Source organism: Eretmochelys imbricata, chromosome 14, assembly GCF_965152235.1.
Source record: "Eretmochelys imbricata isolate rEreImb1 chromosome 14, rEreImb1.hap1, whole genome shotgun sequence".
NCBI lineage: Eukaryota > Metazoa > Chordata > Testudines > Cheloniidae > Eretmochelys > Eretmochelys imbricata.
In genome coordinates, this window is record NC_135585.1 from 43,485,965 (window position 1) to 43,503,635 (window position 17,671).

At 45.5% G+C, this 17,671-nt stretch overlaps 2 pseudogenes; one reads left to right on the plus strand and one right to left on the minus strand.

Annotated features, from left to right (window-relative positions):
• Positions 1–719: 719 nt before the first annotated feature.
• On the minus strand, positions 720–1,655 carry LOC144274093 (olfactory receptor 10A4-like; annotated as a pseudogene).
• A 15,176-nt stretch (positions 1,656–16,831) lies between these two features.
• LOC144274094 (olfactory receptor 6M1-like) lies at positions 16,832–17,422 on the plus strand (annotated as a pseudogene).
• Positions 17,423–17,671: the final 249 nt, after the last annotated feature.

Consider the following 17,671-nt stretch of genomic DNA (forward strand, 5'->3'; position numbering starts at 1 on the left):
CAGGCCTGTATCCTGTAAGACTGGGGTTGTTAATTATTTTTGTCAAGGTCCAAATTTCTTAGTCAAGGTATAGTCAAGGTCCAGACTTCAGAGAAACATTTTTCACACCATAGTAACAATAATAACAACAACAAGTAATTTAAAAGATTTTGAAGTCCATTCAAAAACATCTGGCAGTCCGGATTTGGCCCGCAGTCCACCTATTGACTACCCCTGACATAACATATTATAAAAGTTGTATCCCAGCCTGTGTGCAGGGGGAGAGAGAGATGTAGCCCTTGGGAGGTGCCAGGATGATGGCCACTGGTGCTAATGAGAAAGGTGATTGTGATGAGGAAGATAATGGCTAACATTTCTGGTTGTTCTGCAAGGGATGGTGGGAGTATATGGATGTTCAGATGTACAGTATGTATTATTTCAGTCTACCTTGCTGGGTTAGAGTGTTTGTGACCTTGCTGAATGTATTAATAAACGATTACAAAGACAGAAGGGTTCCTAAAGTGTGAGTGTTGCAACTGTGGACATCGGGGTTCCCAACTGAACAGTAACTTTAATAACACTGGGCCTGATACTGGGACAAGAACCTTCAATACCTCAGAGTGATAACTGGGAATTCTTAAGTAATCAATATAATTAATATACGATTCATAGATCAGGCTACAACAGGCAACTCCAAATCCATCACAAGACTATTAAAATAATATTTTTCCCCCCACTTTTCAAATAAATATTTTTCTGGCCATCACCCTTCTCAGGGCTTCCTTTACCTCCTTGTTCCTCAGGCTGTAGATCAAAGGGTTCAGCTTTGGAGACACCACTGAGTAGAACAGGGAAAGCAGTTTGTCGCTGCCGAGTGAGTAGCTGGATTTGGGCTTCAGGTATTCACGATGCCAGACCCGAAAAACAAGGTCACCACGATGAGGTGGGAGGAGCAGGTGGAGAAAGTTTTGCTCCTGCCCGCGGCTGACGGAATAGTGAGGATAGCGTGGAGGATACGGATGTAGGATACAAGGATGAGCAGGAAGGGGACCATGATGAAGGTGGCAGAGATGGTGTAAACAGCTATTTCATTCCTGTAGGTATCCGTGCAGGCCAACTTCAGCAGCGGGGGCAGGTTGCAGAAGAAGTGGTTGATGCTAATAGGCCCACAGTAGGGCAGAGGGAATATGAAAGTTGTCTGCCCGACTCCCACCAGCACCCTGATGAGCCAGGACACACTTGAGAGCTGGAGACACACACCTCTGGTCATCATGGTCGTGTAGCGCAGTGGGTGACATATGGCCGTGTAACAGTCATATGCCATGGCAGCCAGCAGGCAACACTCAGTGATCCCCAGGAAGGAGAAGAAATACATCTGTGTGGCACAGCCCAGGAAGGAAATACTCTTGTCCTCGGAGAATAAGTTCACCAGCATCTTGGGGGTAGTGGACGAAGTATAACCCATTTCCAGAAAGGACAAATTCCAAAGGAAGAAATACATGGGGGACTGAAGGGCAGGGTCCACCACCATGATCGTGATGAGGAGGATGTTGCCCATCATGGTGATGAGGTACAACAGCAGCACCAGAAAAAAAAAGTGAAACTTGGAGCTCCAGGATATTGGAAAAAGCCACAAAGAAGAACTGTATCTCAACTGTGTGGTTCCTGCTAGCCATGTCCTACAGTTGTTTTCTATCTGTGGAGATAATAAAATCACAGAGGCATAGGACTGGAAGGGACCTCGAGAGGTCATCTAGTCCAGTCCCCTGCACTCATGGCAGGACTAAATATTATCTAGACCATCCCTGACAGGTGTTTGTCTAACCTGCTCTTAAAAATCTCCAATGATGGAGATTCCACGACTCCCTAGGCAATTTATTCCATGCTTAACCACCCTGACAGTTAGGAAGTTTTTCCTAATGTCCAGCCTAAACCACCCTTGCTGCAATTTAAGCTCATTGCTTCTTGTCCTATCCTCAGAGGTTAAGGAGAACAGTTTTCCTCCCTCCTCCTTGTAACAACCTTTTATGTCCCCTCTCAGTCTTCTCTTCTCCAGACTAAACAAACCCAATTTTTTTTAATCTTCCCTCATAGGTCATGTTTTCTAGACCGTTGATCATTTTTCTTGCTCTTCTCTGGACTTTCTCCAATTTGTCCACTTCTTTCCTGAAATGTGGCGCCCAGAACTGAACAGAATACTCCAGTTGAGGTCTAATCAGTCGGGAGTAGAGTGGAAGAATTACTTCTCATGTCTTGCTTACAACACTTCTGCTAAGACATCCTAGAATGAGGTTTGCTTTTTTTTGGAACAGTGTTACACTGTTGACTCATATCTAGTTTGTGATCCACTATAAGCCCCCAGATCCCTTTCCGTAGTGCTCCTTCCTAGGCAGTCATTTCCCATTTTGTATGTGTGCAACTGATTGTTCCTTCCTAAGTGGAGTACTTTGCATTTGTCATTATTGAATTTCATTCTATTTACTTCAGATCATTTCTCCAGTTTGTCCAGATCATTTTGAATTTTAATCCTATCCTCCAAAGCACTTGCAACCACTCTCATCTTGGTGTGGTCCGCAAACTTTATAAGAGTACTCTCTATACCGTTATCTAAATCACTGATGAAGATATTGAACAGAACCCAACCCAGAACCAATCCCTGTGGGACCCCACTCATTATGCACCTCCAGCATGACTGTGAACCACGGATAACTACTCTCTGGGAATGGTCTTCCAACCAGTTATGCACCCACCTTATAGTAGCTCCATCTAGATTGTATTTCCCTAGTTTGTTTATGAGAAGGTCACGTGAGACAGTATCAAAAGCCTTACAAAATCCAAGATATACCACAGCTATCGCTTCCCCCCTATCCACAAGGCTTGTTACCCTGTCAAAGAAAGCTATCAGGTTGGTTCATTAACTGGTTAAGTTGGGTTGTAGCGGGGTGGTCACCTGCTCCAGCCTTAAAGGGCTTAAAACAGCCCAGGACTGTGGCTGGGAGCAAGCAGTTCCCAGGCTGATTGGGGGAAGCAGGCTCAGCTGTGGCCACACCCCAATCAGGGCTCAGCTGGCCCTTATAAGAGGGCAGTAGGCCAGGAGCAGAGAGTCTCCTCTAGCTGTAGAGAGAGACGGGCCTGGCTGCTGGGGAGCATACCACAGTACCTGAGGTGGAGGAGGGCTGGGGAAAGGCCAGAGGAGCTGGGGAGGTGAGGTGGGGATAGAGGGTGGGGGTTCCCTGGGGAGGGGAGACCCAAATCTGCAGGGTACTGCAGGGGGCAGCACCCCGGGTAAAGGGGCACCGTGGTCCGGGAGGGACACGGGGGCCAGCGGCAAGAGGGACCCCGGCCTGCAGAGGGCGCTCCGGAGGCTGGAAGAGCTAATTCCCAAGGACGACCAGCAGGAAATGACACAGGGTGAGTCCCGCACCGTGACATTGGTGAATCGTATAAGAAATTTATATGCATATATACATAATCTCTGATACAACAAATTTTCAGTGGTGTTTTCATTTGTGGATGCCCAGTGTAGGACATCTGGTACTTTATGTGCAGTGGCACTAAGATCCCACAGCTCCCACTGACTTCAGTTGGAAAGCCAGGCTCAATGTGTCACAACTTGGACATCCAAAACAGGAGGCATCTAAAGCAAGTGTCCCGTTTTAAGAACATCAGCCTGAATCTCCCTGCTCTGTAAAACGAGGAGAGGATTGCTCTGTCTCACCAAGTAGACCAGGCTTTATTTCCTGTTCCCCAGGTCAGGTTACAGAGGTTGATATCCCTGGCTCCGATACCAGCCAGACCACATTGGATGTGTCTACACAGCATTTTGGAGCAAGCAGGAGTGAGTCCCAGCCCGGGTCAGCAGACTTAGCCCACCCACCTCACTAGACTTCATATCCTGAGCTCCAGCCTCACCTGCTATCATTTTCCTGTGAGAGCTCATCTGAGAGCACAGTGATCGCTATGGAGCATTTAGTGATTTAATGAAGTCAAGACAAAAATGATCAAAGACAAAACCACCCCATCCCCTGTGGGAGAACACTTTTCACAAAGTGATCACTCTGTGTCTAAGCTATCAGTCCTCATCCTCAAAGGAAACCTGCACAGCACTTTCAAAAGACAATCCTGGGAGCTTAAATTCATAACTTTACTAGACACTCAAAATCATGGACTGAACAGAGACACTAGATTTATGGCTTATTACAACAATCTGTGACCCCCACTAACCACCACCCCCCCAGCTGCTTTTTTCCACCCCCTTCCTTTCCTCCCTATGACTGGAGGGGTAGTAACGAGCCACTTCACTTTGAATGGTCCCTTGAAAAGTGTGTTAACTACTTATGCCGAACAATCTGTTCCCCTTTGTATTTATCTGTGACACTCTCTGGCTTTGTCTACATTAGCACTTTTGTTGGTAAAACTTTTGTCGGTCGGGGTGTGAAAAGAAATATCCAGGCCTGACGGACAAAAGTTTTACGGAGCGCCCGTGTGAACAGCGCTGTGTCGGCGGGAGACACTCTCCTGCCGCCGAAGCGGCCGCCGCTTGTTCGGGTGGTTTGATTTTGCCGGCAGAAGAGCGGCTGCGCGGGAGACCTTGCTGCGGCACAGCCAGACCCAGCCTCCGTACATTTCCCAGCCATCAAGAGCAGCTCCGTGGACGCTCAGAAGCTTGTCTCTCTTGCCACAGAAGTTGGTCCAATAAAAAATATTACCTCACCCGCCTTGACTCTCTCATATCCTGGGACTGACATGGCTTCGACAAACACTGCATCCATCCATCTATGATTTGAGGACTTCAATAGCACAGACACAGGTGAGAGGTTTTTCGCAGGAGTGAGGGGTGAGATTCTGTGGCCTGCCTTGTGCAGGAGGTCAGACTAGATGATCATAATGGTCCCTTCTGACCTTGGTATCTATGAATCACTTTCATAGAGACCCAGTAAGACTGTACTTAGCAGCCAAGATCCTGATTACATTTTTTTCAGGCACAGAACTCGAAGTTCAAGGGAGTTGGGTGGGTAACTCCCTTAGGTTCCACTGGAAATTCCAGCTATAAATTATAAATTATTCCTTAGTATAGCAAAATGGTAAGGGGAGAGGAACAACACACCAGCGGCTGACTCCCTGCTCCCTTGTAGTCATTTATACCGATGCAAAGTGAGTGCAGAATGACTCCATATCAGAATTACCCACTTGTACTGGCAGGAGTGTTTCCATACCCAGTCACCACGCACATTGCTCACATAGAAATGACTACACAAAGGTACAAAGCAGTGGAGAAAAAGGACCAAGCTAAAGATATGCACCGATGTGCTTGGTTAAAAAGCAATAACGTGTAGGAAAAGCATTGACTTTAAAAAATATTTTAATCTAATATAATCATGTGCTTTAAAACTTGCGAGCAGCGTGTTGAGCAACTCTGAAGAAGCCACACCTTGAGGAGTCTGAGTATTTAAGTTCTTTTATGCCTCCATTGAGACAGGTTCCCTGGTGCATTGAATCCTTGCAACGTAAGAGAGTCATAGATGAGACAAAGACTCTTCTTTTTCTCTCTTTGGGGTGGAGAATATACAGCTTGATAGTCAGGGTCAAAGTTTCCAGGGACAGCTGTTTTGAACAAGGGATGGTGGAAAATTTTCCATCAAAACTTTTTTCACTAAAAAACTGGGTTTCCAATGGAAGACAGAAGTGTCTGCTTTGGAAGACAGGAATCCCCAAAACTTTTTGAAAAGGGGACTAAAGTCCTTAAATCGCTGATTTTGAACTTATTACCCATGAGGAACCTCATTATTTCGCTCTCTCTGAGGTACTTCTATGGCCTACATTGGAGTAAGCGCCTCACACAATTTCTTTAGCCTCACAACTCCCCTGTGATGTAGGCAGCACTGTGATCCCCATATTGCAAACAGGGAGCAGACACACCCAGAGACAGGGGGCAGCTTTTCAAAGGTATTTCAGAGCCTGAAGATGCAGAGAGGCCCCATGTGGGATTTTCAGAATCGCCTAAACAGGGAAGGGCCAAAATCCAAAAGGCCCAGATTCACAAAGGAACTTGGGTACCTAACTATCACTTTAGGCCCCTGAAGATCCCAGAGTCAGGCCCCCTCTGGGATTCACAAAACTGCTGCTGAGCTGCCGTCAAACGCTGTCTGTGCCTAAACTCCCTGGGCTCCTGCTTTTTTGCAGTAAAATTTCCCAAGATGCCTCTGGGCATGGGCTCCGCAGCCCAACGCCAACCAGACAGGCACATGAGCCCCAGAGCGATGTACGAGCTGGGAGGAGATAACCAGTCCTCTGCCTCATTTGTCTGTGGGGCCCAATTTGGTAAACATGGTCAGAGCTCACCTACCAGATTGGGCCCTTTTAGGAGATCCTATGCAAAGCAAGGATGGCTGGAGTTGGGGGAAGAGGAGGACCTCCCTCATAACTTTTAACCCAGTGGTTAGGCTATGTAGTTGGGGTGTGGGATAACACTGGTTCAAGTCCCCCTTCTGGCTCAGGGGGAGAAAGGATTTGAACAGAGATCTGCCACCTCTCAGGTTTCATAGATTCCAAGGTCAGAAGGGACCATGGTGATCATCTAGTCTGACTGCCTGTATAACACAAGCCGGAGAACTTCCCCCAAAATAATTCCTAGAGCAGAACTTTTAGAAAAAATATTGAATCTTGATTTATAAATGGTCAGTGAGAGAATCCACCATGACCCTTGGTAAATTGTTCTATGGGTAATCACCCTCACTGTTACAAATGTATGCCTTATTTCCAGTCTGAATTTGTCTAGCTTCAACTTCCAGCCATTGGACCATGTTGTACCTTTCTCTGCCAGACTGAAGAGCCCATTATTAAATATTGGTTCCCCATATAGGTACTCAGACTGTATGGAAGTCACCCCTTCACCTTCTTTTTGTTAAGATAAATCAATTGAGCTCCTTGAGTCTATCACTCTAAGGCAGGTTTTCTAATCCTTTAATCATTCTTTTGGCTCTTCTCTGAACCTCTTCAATTTATCAACTACTTGTCCACAAAGCATAACATGTTCCACTGCTCCATGAAGCTACTGTCTGTTGTAAAGAAATATAAAAAACAAAAATAAAATCATAATTTAAAACATTTCCCAAAGCTCACTAACCACAGCAGCAATCCTGCCCCTAATTCCCCTGCCTTGACCTGTGATCTTGAAGTTCTATCTAGGACTTTTACTTCTTTTCTGTTTCCCATACACAGAGTAAGCATATACTTTCCAGCTGAGCCTTTTAAAGCTCTCTAGGGGATTTGAACACACAGTTCCCACTAGTTTTATTGTGAATTGGATGACTGAATTCCTTAGACAGCTTTGAAAATCTCAGCCTCAATGACTTTTTTTTTATTTTATATTAAAGCAAACAGCAACAGAAGGAATAAAAATAAAGTATCCATGACAGAGAGCACAGTGTGTGTATTGCCTCAGTAATTTTGTTTTAGAAGTGAGCACAAAATGGTAGCTGCCCCCAGGAGACTGCTAGCAATTTAGACCCCAATTCCCCACAATACTTGAGCACATGCTTAACTTGCAGGGCAATCTAGGGTGGCGAAGGATGGGGATGCGGATTGGGATTGTAATGTCCCAAACTGTGCATGAAAAGATGGCGGAGAAGAGAGGTTTATACTGGTTTTATTTCATGCCTAGGATTTCAATATTTCTTAGGATTTAGGCTGGAGTGCATGGTTCTATGATTATGATTTTATCTGAAGTAGAATCTAATCCTCTTTCCAAAATATCAATTTCCGTTTGAAGCCCTGGTCTGGATTCTCCAGCTAGTCCTTACACTGCTGGCCAAAAGGAGGAGGCAGGTTTTAGAACGAGTCTAGAATTAAGTGGTGCCAATGTATTAACATTTAATTCTGTGTTCTCCTCATTACACGGCAGAGTTTGTTTGGTTCCACTAGATGCAAGCCATGGCAGATGCAGAATAGGGAAATCAAATGTCCATCAGAGAATTCATCCTCCTGGGATCCAGGAATACCCCAAAACTGAAGGTTCTTCTCTTCTTGCAGCTTCAAGGGATCTACATTGTGACCACGGCTGGGAACATCCTCGTTGTTGCGCTACTTGTGGGTGATCAGAACCTTCACACCCCCAGGTACTTCCTTCTGCTTGGAGATCTGCTTCACTTTGCCCATCTTGACCAGAATGCCGGCCAGTCTCCTGACTGGGGACAGACCCATTTCTGTTAGCAGCTGCATCATGCAATTTATACTTTTGATTCTCTGGCAGGTGGTGAATTCTATCTCCTAGCTACAATGTCTCATGATTGGTATTTAGTGATATGTAACCCCTTGCATTATGCAGCCCTTATGAATGGCAGATTCTGCCTCCAGCTAGCAGCTGGTCTTGGATGAGCAGATTTCTGATTACTTCCATATTAATGGGTATGATGTTACAATTGGTTTTCTGTAGACAAATTAAATTACTTTTGGTGATTAAATCCCCATGACAAACCTTTCCTGCAGTGACACCCACACACTGGACCTTATAACTTTCACCCTAGCCTTTATGTTCACCCTACCCCCATTTCTTCTGACAGTGAGGTCCTACGTCTTCTGGGCATGCCCAATGCTCTGAATTCAGAGTCTCTTTCCATGAAACTCTGTGCGAGTTGCTTCAAGTTCACTGTTTTCCAGACACGGCTAGTGGCAAGCCCATTTGCTGGGCCACTCAAAAAAAGAAACACAAATGGGAGTGAACTCACGAGAAGGACTTTATCCTGAACCCTCCATAAGGCGCAGTGCAGACACTGCCCCAGGAGCAGACCAGGAGACGGATTTTGTCCCCGAGAGTCCCTGGCTCTTCCCTTGCCCCAGAGAAGAGGTAACATGAACCAGTTCTAGGCCCCACTGCAATTCACAATCCTCCCCCCCGCTCAGTTGCCGCCGAACCCCGTACATGTCACTTGGAGTTGGCACCTAAATTTTGGAAGTGACCGTTCCCTATGTACTGATGTTTGTGTCTCTGAGGGTGCGTCCTGCTGCTCCATTCTAGGTGTCTGGATGCCTGAGCGCAATGCGTGAAGATGTACCACTTTAACTGTGGACTCAGTTATACCGGGATAAATGTGGAGAAGCCAATGACTGAAATTCTTAAAGCTGCCTAAGGAATTTGGAAGCCCAGTTCTGAAAACTGATGGGAATTGAGGCATCCAAATTTTCTAGGGACCTCTGAAAAATCTCAGCCTTCTGAGTACAAAGGATCAGATGATAGAAATTTTTTTTGGAATATCATATAAAACTTTGGAAATACAGAACAATCACCCACTATCAACCTTGCATTCCTCACCATATCACAACGGGTTTTGACAAACAAATCATCTATCCAGCTGGTCAGAACATGTTTCTTTTTCCCCCCCGGGAAAATTTTGACTTTTTGGACAAAAAAATAGATACCCCTCCCAAACCCATTATTTTGTTTTCAAACAACCAAATTTTGAAAAATTTCAGCTGAAAACTGAACTATTTTTGGCCCGAAACTGCTAAAAACAAACATTTTCAGACAAAACTGCCACCCTCCAAAAGTTTGGGGGTTTTTGGCAGCAAGTTCAGTTTTCTGATGAAAAATCAATAATTTGCAAGGGAAGCATATACTTTCCATAAAGATCATTTAATCACACTCCCAATTCTCAAAAAAAGTTGATGAAAATTTTTTGACCAGCCCTAATAATCTGGTTGGTCTGACTCAGCCATGTCTAGAATGTTCTTCATAGTCACATATGTGTATTACACTAAGGTGTAACAGAGATGGTTGGACAATATTGGTCAAATGAGGTTTGGATTAAAAACAGGGTGGGGTGGAAATCATGAACATTTTAGTGATTTCCCACCCTCATTTTCTGACCAGATCCATAGAATATTAGGGTTGGAAGAGACCTCAAGAGGTCTTCTAGTCCAATCCCCTGCTCAAAGCAGGACCAACACCCACTAAGGTGTCAAGCCAGGCCTTAAAAACCCCTGAGGATGGAGATTCCACCACCTCCCTAGGTAACCCAGTCCAGTGCTTCACCACCCTCCTAGTGAAAAAGTTTTTCCCAATATCCAACCTGAACTTTAGGAGGTTCAACCCTCTAATTTGTCTAGATCCCGCTGTATCCTATCTACCACTCCTCCCAGTTTAGTGTCATCTGAAAATTTGCTGAGGGTGCAATCCACACCATCCTCCAGGCCATCTAGGCCATGACCATCTAGCCTATCATTGCCAAGAGGAAAACCTCTGTCCCTGCTAGAGCCACCAGGAAGTAGAGCTGCAACATGCAGCCAGTGAAGGAAATTGTGTTGCTCTCTGACAAGAGGTTTTCCAGCATCTTGGGCATTGTAGCAGTGGGGCAGCAGATGTCTAACAAGGAGAGGTTGCTGAGGGAGAAGTACATGGGGTTGTGCAGCTTAGCCTCAGTCCATGTGGCTATGAAGATGAGGCCATTGGCAGCGAGGGTTATCAAGTAGACCAACAGAGAGGCAACAAAAAGGGATAAGCAAATGGCTGGGCAATTGGAAAGTCCTGTAAGTATGAATTCAGTCACCATCATTCCATTGTCCATTTCTCTGCTTGAAGAGGAGCTCTCCTGCATGAGGTTAAATAAAAGCGATTTCATTATGTGAAATTCTATGCATGGGAATGATGGATGGCCTTAGTGTTAAGGCAAAGGAGTGGGAGACAGAAGATCTAGGTTCTCCTCCACAGGCATGTGCCGACCTGTTTTTCCCAATGATAAACATTCTCAGATTGGTTAAAAGCAAAAACCAAAATGTATCAAACTGAAACATTTCATTTGGGGTAGGTTAGTCAAACTCTCTCCCCCTGAGCTGCTTCAGCGATCCATGGGCGTTGCAGTGTGGGTGCTTCATGGTCCTGTTTTCCTCTCTGAGCTGGACTCCCTGGCTGGATTACATCTCATCTGATGGACTGCAATGGAGGTATAAACAGGGGAATATCGACTAGACATAGAGGGGTTATTTACCTCTATATTTGGAACTGGTGCATCCGCTGCTGGAATCCTGTGTCCAGTTCTGGTGACCACAATTCATGAAGGATGTTGATAAATTAGAGAGGGCTCAGAGAAGAGACACAAGAATGACCAAAGGATTAGAAAACACGTCTTATAATGGTAGACTCAAAGAGCTCAATCTATTTAGCGTAACAACGAAGGTTAATGGGTGACTTGATTACAGTCTGAGTACCTACATTGGGAACAAATATTTGATAATGGACTCTTCAACCTAGCAGAGAAAGGTATAACAAGATCCAATGGCTGAAAACTGAAGCTGAACAAATTCAGACTGGAAATAAGGCATACATTTTTAACAGTGAGGGTAATTAACCATTGGAACAAGTAATCAAGCATCATGCTGGATTCTCCATCACTGACATTTTTAAATCAAGATTGGTATTTTTATTAAAAAGATCTGCTCTAATTCAAATAGGAATTATTTTGGGGAAGTTTTATGGCCTGTGTTATACAGGAGGTCAGACTAGAGGATTAGTGGTCCCTTCTGGCCTTCAAATCTATGAATTTTTGAATGGTTCAAGCAGAAGGGAGTCCTCAGTGCATCAAGGGAGATGTAGTCCAGCCCACAGCTCCCACGAAGTATCATGGCTGCTCAGTTGGGTGCATCCAACTGCCCTGAAATTGAATGTTTTGACTGGATTTGACAAACTGATATTTTCATTTCAAATCATCCTGATCCAGGACAAAATATTTCATTCCAATTTTCCATCAGGAAAAAAATTGAAAATGTTTGGCTGAAACTCCTGTAAAAAATTGATTCTGACAAAACTGCATTTTCTGTCAAAAAAACATTTTGATGGAAAAATTCCCAAGCAGCTGTCTCTGTTTGCTCCTCTCCAGACATATAGTGCAATATAGACTATATATTTTGTTAGCAGCTCAGCCACTTATCAGCTATCTTCACCCTTTCTAATGTGTCATTGATTGACTTCTCTCCCTGCCAGCTTTCTCTCCATTTCTAATTTAAATAATACCCCTACAGATTTTTTTTTAAAAGTACTAAACTCGCAATCTGATCCACCTCTGTTTATGGTAGGGGATTAGCTGGAACAGTTTGATCAGAGCTGTCGCTGTGATAGAAGGATAGGTGCAGCTGCACTTTAAGAGATCAAGGACACCGCATTTCAGCACCGAGTCCTGTCGGTGGCGTCAGTGGAAATGTGCGGACCAGGCTCATGCATGGGGGTGCAGAAAAACCCCCAGAGGAGCAGGGTCCCTGACTGAGGCTGGGGCTGCTGACACCCCCTTCCCACCTTTGTCTGAGGTGTGTCCCTCTCTGTCTCCCAGCCATTGCCCTGAGCAATGGGGCTGTGAATAAGAGGCATCTTTCTTTCCCTTCCCCTCCCGTACTCCTGTCTAGCCTGCGTGGTAGTGGGGAGGGGGGGAAAGGGGTAGTGGCTTCAAACGAGATAGGGGAATGTGGAGCTGACAATCCCTGCCTCCTTAGCCCCCACTCCCCCTTCCATCCATACCCATGATCCCCTTTCAGTGTTTCTCCCCTCCCCTTGGCCTGACACTCCCCACCCTCAATCCTCTCCCCTACCACGCATCCCCATTTATCAGCAATTCATAGAGTTTAAGGACAGAGGAGACCATCAGGTCCTCCAGTCTGACTCCTGCATAGCCCTTACATTTCACCCGGTTACCTGTGTTTTGAACCCAATCACTCATGTCTGGCTAATACAGCTTTCAGAATGGCAGCCAGGCTGGGTCTGAAGACATCAAGAGATGGAGAATCCCACACTGTCTTGGGGATTTTGTTCTAATGGTAAATTACCCCCCACTGTTAAAAACATGTGGGCCTTATTTCTACTTTGAATTTCTCTGGCTTCAACTTCCAGCCATTGGTTCTTGTTCTGCCATTCTCGGCAGCCTTCACTGATATTGACTAGCGTTCTTTTTGGTTTAATCAGAATGTCACTCGGTACTAAAATCAAACGCCTTGCACAAGTCTAAGTAGATCACGTCTATGCAGTTACCTTTACCAACCAAACTTGTAACCTCAAGGAATGAAATCAGCTCAGTTTGACAGGATCTGTTTTCCATAAAACCAGGTTGACTGGCATTAATTATATTCCTATCCTTTCATTCTTTAGCAGTTGAACCCCGTAACAACTTTTCTAATGTTTTGTTCGGGATTGATGTCAGGACAACCGGCCTATAGTTACTCAATCACTCTGCTTGCCTTTTTAGACCATTGGCACAACATTATCTCCCTCATTCCCCCTCCCCTTGCCACAGCCCCAAACCCATCTCCTATTCCCCCTCCCACCACATATTCACCCTCATTCTTCGCCCTCCCATATTTCCTAGCTCTGCACCCAAAATAAGGATCTGGAAATGCAAAGAGCAGCTCACCTTAGAGGCAGGGTACGTCAGAAACCCCTTCACCAAATGACCCTGCAACTGGTTTGTCAGTGTACACTTGGTTCCATTGCTCAGCACGGTTGAATTACTAACTGGTTAATAAAGTTATTCAATTTCCATCTGTTTAAATTAAGGCTAACATACTTGACAGTGCTGCTAAAGTAAAATCAGAGGCTGCATGTGGATTCTAGAGCTCTTTGAAATAATGCTGTAAAACCAGAAATTTTGGTTTCAGGGCAGAACTTCCTGAAGGAACCCTTCAAAATGCAGGTGCCCATTCTCTGAGCCCTGTTGTCCTTGGCAGTTCTCAAACTCAGTGTGTGGCTGTAACTTTGGTTCAACGATCGTCATGCGTCACCTTCAGCCATCAGCTTCCTGGGACAGCAGACTGCCCACAAGCGTCTGGCTGTCAACAGACCCTTCGTCTTGCTGCCCATGCGTATTTCACTCTCTTGGGCCTGCTTTACTGCTGCACTGACCTGGAGTTCCTAACTTAACCCTCAATAGCAGTGATGCTTCCCGGGGGTACCCAGGGCAGTGCAGCACCCCCGTCACCACCTGCCTTGAGAGGAAGTCTCGTCTGTCTACTGGGAGTCAGCTTCCCAACTCCGCCGGCCATGGTTAATATAAGCACTCCTTCTAGGCCTATGCAGGCCCTGCTGTCAATCTACTGGTTAGCGATAGGCACACTCCAACCCTTGAGCCCTCCGAGCATCTCCATGGAGAGTCCAGCACCTGTTCCACTGGGCACTCAGCATTTCACAGGAAACGCCCAGCACCCTGTAGGAGTGGACACTATATGCTTTCTCTGCTTTCTATAATTGAGAAATCAGACTTCAGAGTGCTGGTATTTGGAAATCTGCAAAAACAAGGGTACCCCAAGCAATAAGGGATCAAAGCAGCCATTCACACAGGGGTCCCAAGAAACGCCATTGTACAAATGAGGAAACAGATCCAGAGCGGTGAAGTCGGCCAGAAACAAAACAGGGAATAGAAGTCCGGTGTCTCTGTGCCGCTATCACAGTACTGACCTTTCTTCTTCACTGTCCCACCTCAGGGCTCCCGTTCTTGCAGAGTTAATGGGCCCTGAGACCTGATTCACATCTTACATTACCATTGCACATTGAAGGAGTTAGACGAAAAGAAATACTGAGTATCTGATGCAATCCATGGTAAAGGGGCCTGGTACAAAACACAGCGTGTGCTCACGTAATTACAGACTATCGTAATGGAGACACAGAGAATGGCATCTCTCTACCTTGGTGTCTCATTGATGAGGTGTTTTAGAGCAACCCACAACAGCAGTGATAAATATCAGACTAATCAAACCACAAAGACCTGCATCCCTAAGCCAAAACAGCAGAAGTATCTGTCCCAATATTGAGTGCAAGCTATAGCAGCCGCTGACCTCACCTAAAAAGCCAGATAGCCAATGAGAGAAGTGACTCAGACTCATTACAGCAAACCAGCTTATTTCCCTTTCACAGGCACTGAACAAACTACGGTAGGACGATCTGAACCCTTTTGACAGAAGAGAATTTAGTGACAACTTTTCCCAGGATCTCTTTGACCTCTCTGTTCCTCAGGCTCTATATGAGGAGGTTGACCATCGGAGTCAGGACTGTGTAGAAAACGGAGAACACTTTGTTCAGGTCTCTCAGTGTATCAGTTTTTGGTAGCATGTAGACAATCATAATGGTCCCATAGAAAATTGACACCACGATAAGATGAGAGGAGCAGGTGGAAAAGGCCTTTTGCCACCCAGTGGTGGAAGGCATTCACAGAATGGTGGTGAGGATACAGATGTGTGTTGCCAGCCTTCATAGAAATGGTGAGAGAGTGCATATAGCAGCCAGCATGGTAGTGACAAGCTCCATCATACGTGTGTCACTGCAGGAGAGTTTTATTACTGGGATGAAGTCACAGAAGAAATGGTCAATTTCATTAGGGCCGCATAAAGTTAATGTCAGCAGCCAGAGAATGACTTATCCAAGTGCCAACTGCTAGCTGGAGGCAGGACCTGCTATTCATAAGGGCTTCATAATGCTGTGGTTTGCATATCGCTAAATACCAATCATAGGACATCACTGCTAGGAAAGAACACTCTGCAACTGCCAGGAAACCAAAGAAATAATATTGTGTGAGGCAGCCGCTAACAGAAATGGTCCTGTCCCCAGTCAGGAGACTGGCCAGCATCTCAACCCTCCTGCCCAGGGTGTAGCCGGTCTCCAAGCAGGACAATTCGCCAGGAAGAAGTACATGGGGGTGTGAAGTTGCTGATCAGCCACAACTAGCGGAACGATGAGGACGTTCCCAGCCATGGTCACAATGTAGATGATGAGAAGCAGGAGGAAGAGAAAAATCAATGAGGAGTTCTTGTGGCACCTTAGAGACTAACACATTTATTTGGATATAAACTTTTGTGGGCTAAAACCCACTTCATCAGATGCATGGAGTGGAAAATACAGTAGGAAGAAATATATAGAGAGTACATAAAAAGATGGGGGTTGCCTTACAAATTCTAATGGGACAATTCAATTAAGTGGGCTATTATCAGCAGGAGGAAAAATCACTTTTGTAAGGGTAATCAGGGTGACCAATTTCGAACAGTTGACAAGAAGGTGTGAGTAACAGTGGTGGGGGGGGGGACAGAAGAACCCCTTCCGTCGCTGTAGTAAGTGTCTACACAACAGCAGCACAGCTACAGCGGAGCAATTCCAGTGTAGATGTGGCCTTAGAACGATTCTGCAGCCTGGTAGTTCAGCATCAACCTCCACTGGATGAAAGCCACTGCCCCAGTTTGTGTTCTCGAGCCAGTGTCTGGGCTGGTAGCCAGAAGGCGATGGGGGCATTTGAATATAAATTCTTTTAAATTCATAGGTTTCAGAGTAACAGCCGTGTTAGTCTGTCTTCGCAAAAAGAAAAGGAGGACTTGTGGCACGTTAGAGACTAACCAATTTATTTGAGCATGAGCTTTCGTGAGCTACAGCTCACTTCATCGGATGCATACCGTGGAAAGTGCAGCAGACATTATATACACACAGAGATCATGAAACAATACCTCCTCCCACCCCACTGTCCTGCTGGTAATAGCTTATCTAAAGTGATCATCAAGTTGGGCCATTTCCAGCTCATGCTCAAATAAATTGGTTAGTCTCTAAGGTGCCACAAGTACTCCTTTTCTTTTTAAATTCAGAGTTATTAAAGTTTAACAAATGTTGTATTCTCATTATCTTGGAGAGTTTGTTTTATCTCCCCCAGATACAGACCATGGCAGACACAGAAGGGGGAAATCAAACATCCACCACAGGATTCATCCTCCTGGGACTCAGGAATCTCCCAGAGCTGCAGATCCTTCTCTTCCTGCTATTTCTAGCAATCTACATAGTGACTGTGGCTGGGAACATCTTCATTGTTGTGCTAGCTGTGGCTGATCAGCATCTTCACACACCCCCATGTACTTCTTCCTGGGGAACTTGTCCTGCTTGGAGACCTGCTACACCTCTGTCCTCCTGCCGAGGATGCTGGCCAGTCTCCTGACTGGGGACAGAACCATTTCTGTCAGAGGCTGTATGACAATTTTATTTTGTTAGTTTCTTTGGGGCTACAGAAGGCTATGTCTTATGATCTCTTATGTCTTAGTTCTCTTAGCTGCTATGTCTTATGATCGGTATTTAGCAATATGCAAACCAGTGCACTATGCAGCCCGTAAGAATGGCAGTTTATGCCAACAGCTAGCAAGTGGGTCTTAGATAAGTGGGCTTCTGGCTGGCACCACACCAATGTCCTTCACATCACAATTATCTTTGTGGCCCCAATAAAAAACAACATTTTTTTCCTGTGAATCTACAAAAATAATAAATCTCTGCTGCAGTGACACCTACCAGCTAGAGCTTGTAACCACCATCCTGGCTGCTTTAATCACTCTGCCCCCATTTGCATTAACCCTGGCATCCTACGTGTGAATCATCTCCACCATCCTGAGAATCCCTTCCACCACTGGGAGGCAAAAGGCTGCTCTACCTGCTCCGCTCACCTCATCATGAGACCATAATCACTGTATCAGCTTCCAAAACCCAACACACTGAGAGACCTGAGCAAAGTGTTCTCTGTCTGCTACACAATTCAGACTCCCATGGCCAATCCCTTCGTGTACAGCCTGAGAAACAAAGATGAAGGAAACCCTGAGAAAAATGGTCAGTAAGCGTGCAGATCAGTGGTTCTCAACCTTTTCGGGCTCCGGACCCATTTGTAAATGTTTATGGCCTGTCGCGACCAGTAAACAGGCTGCGGGG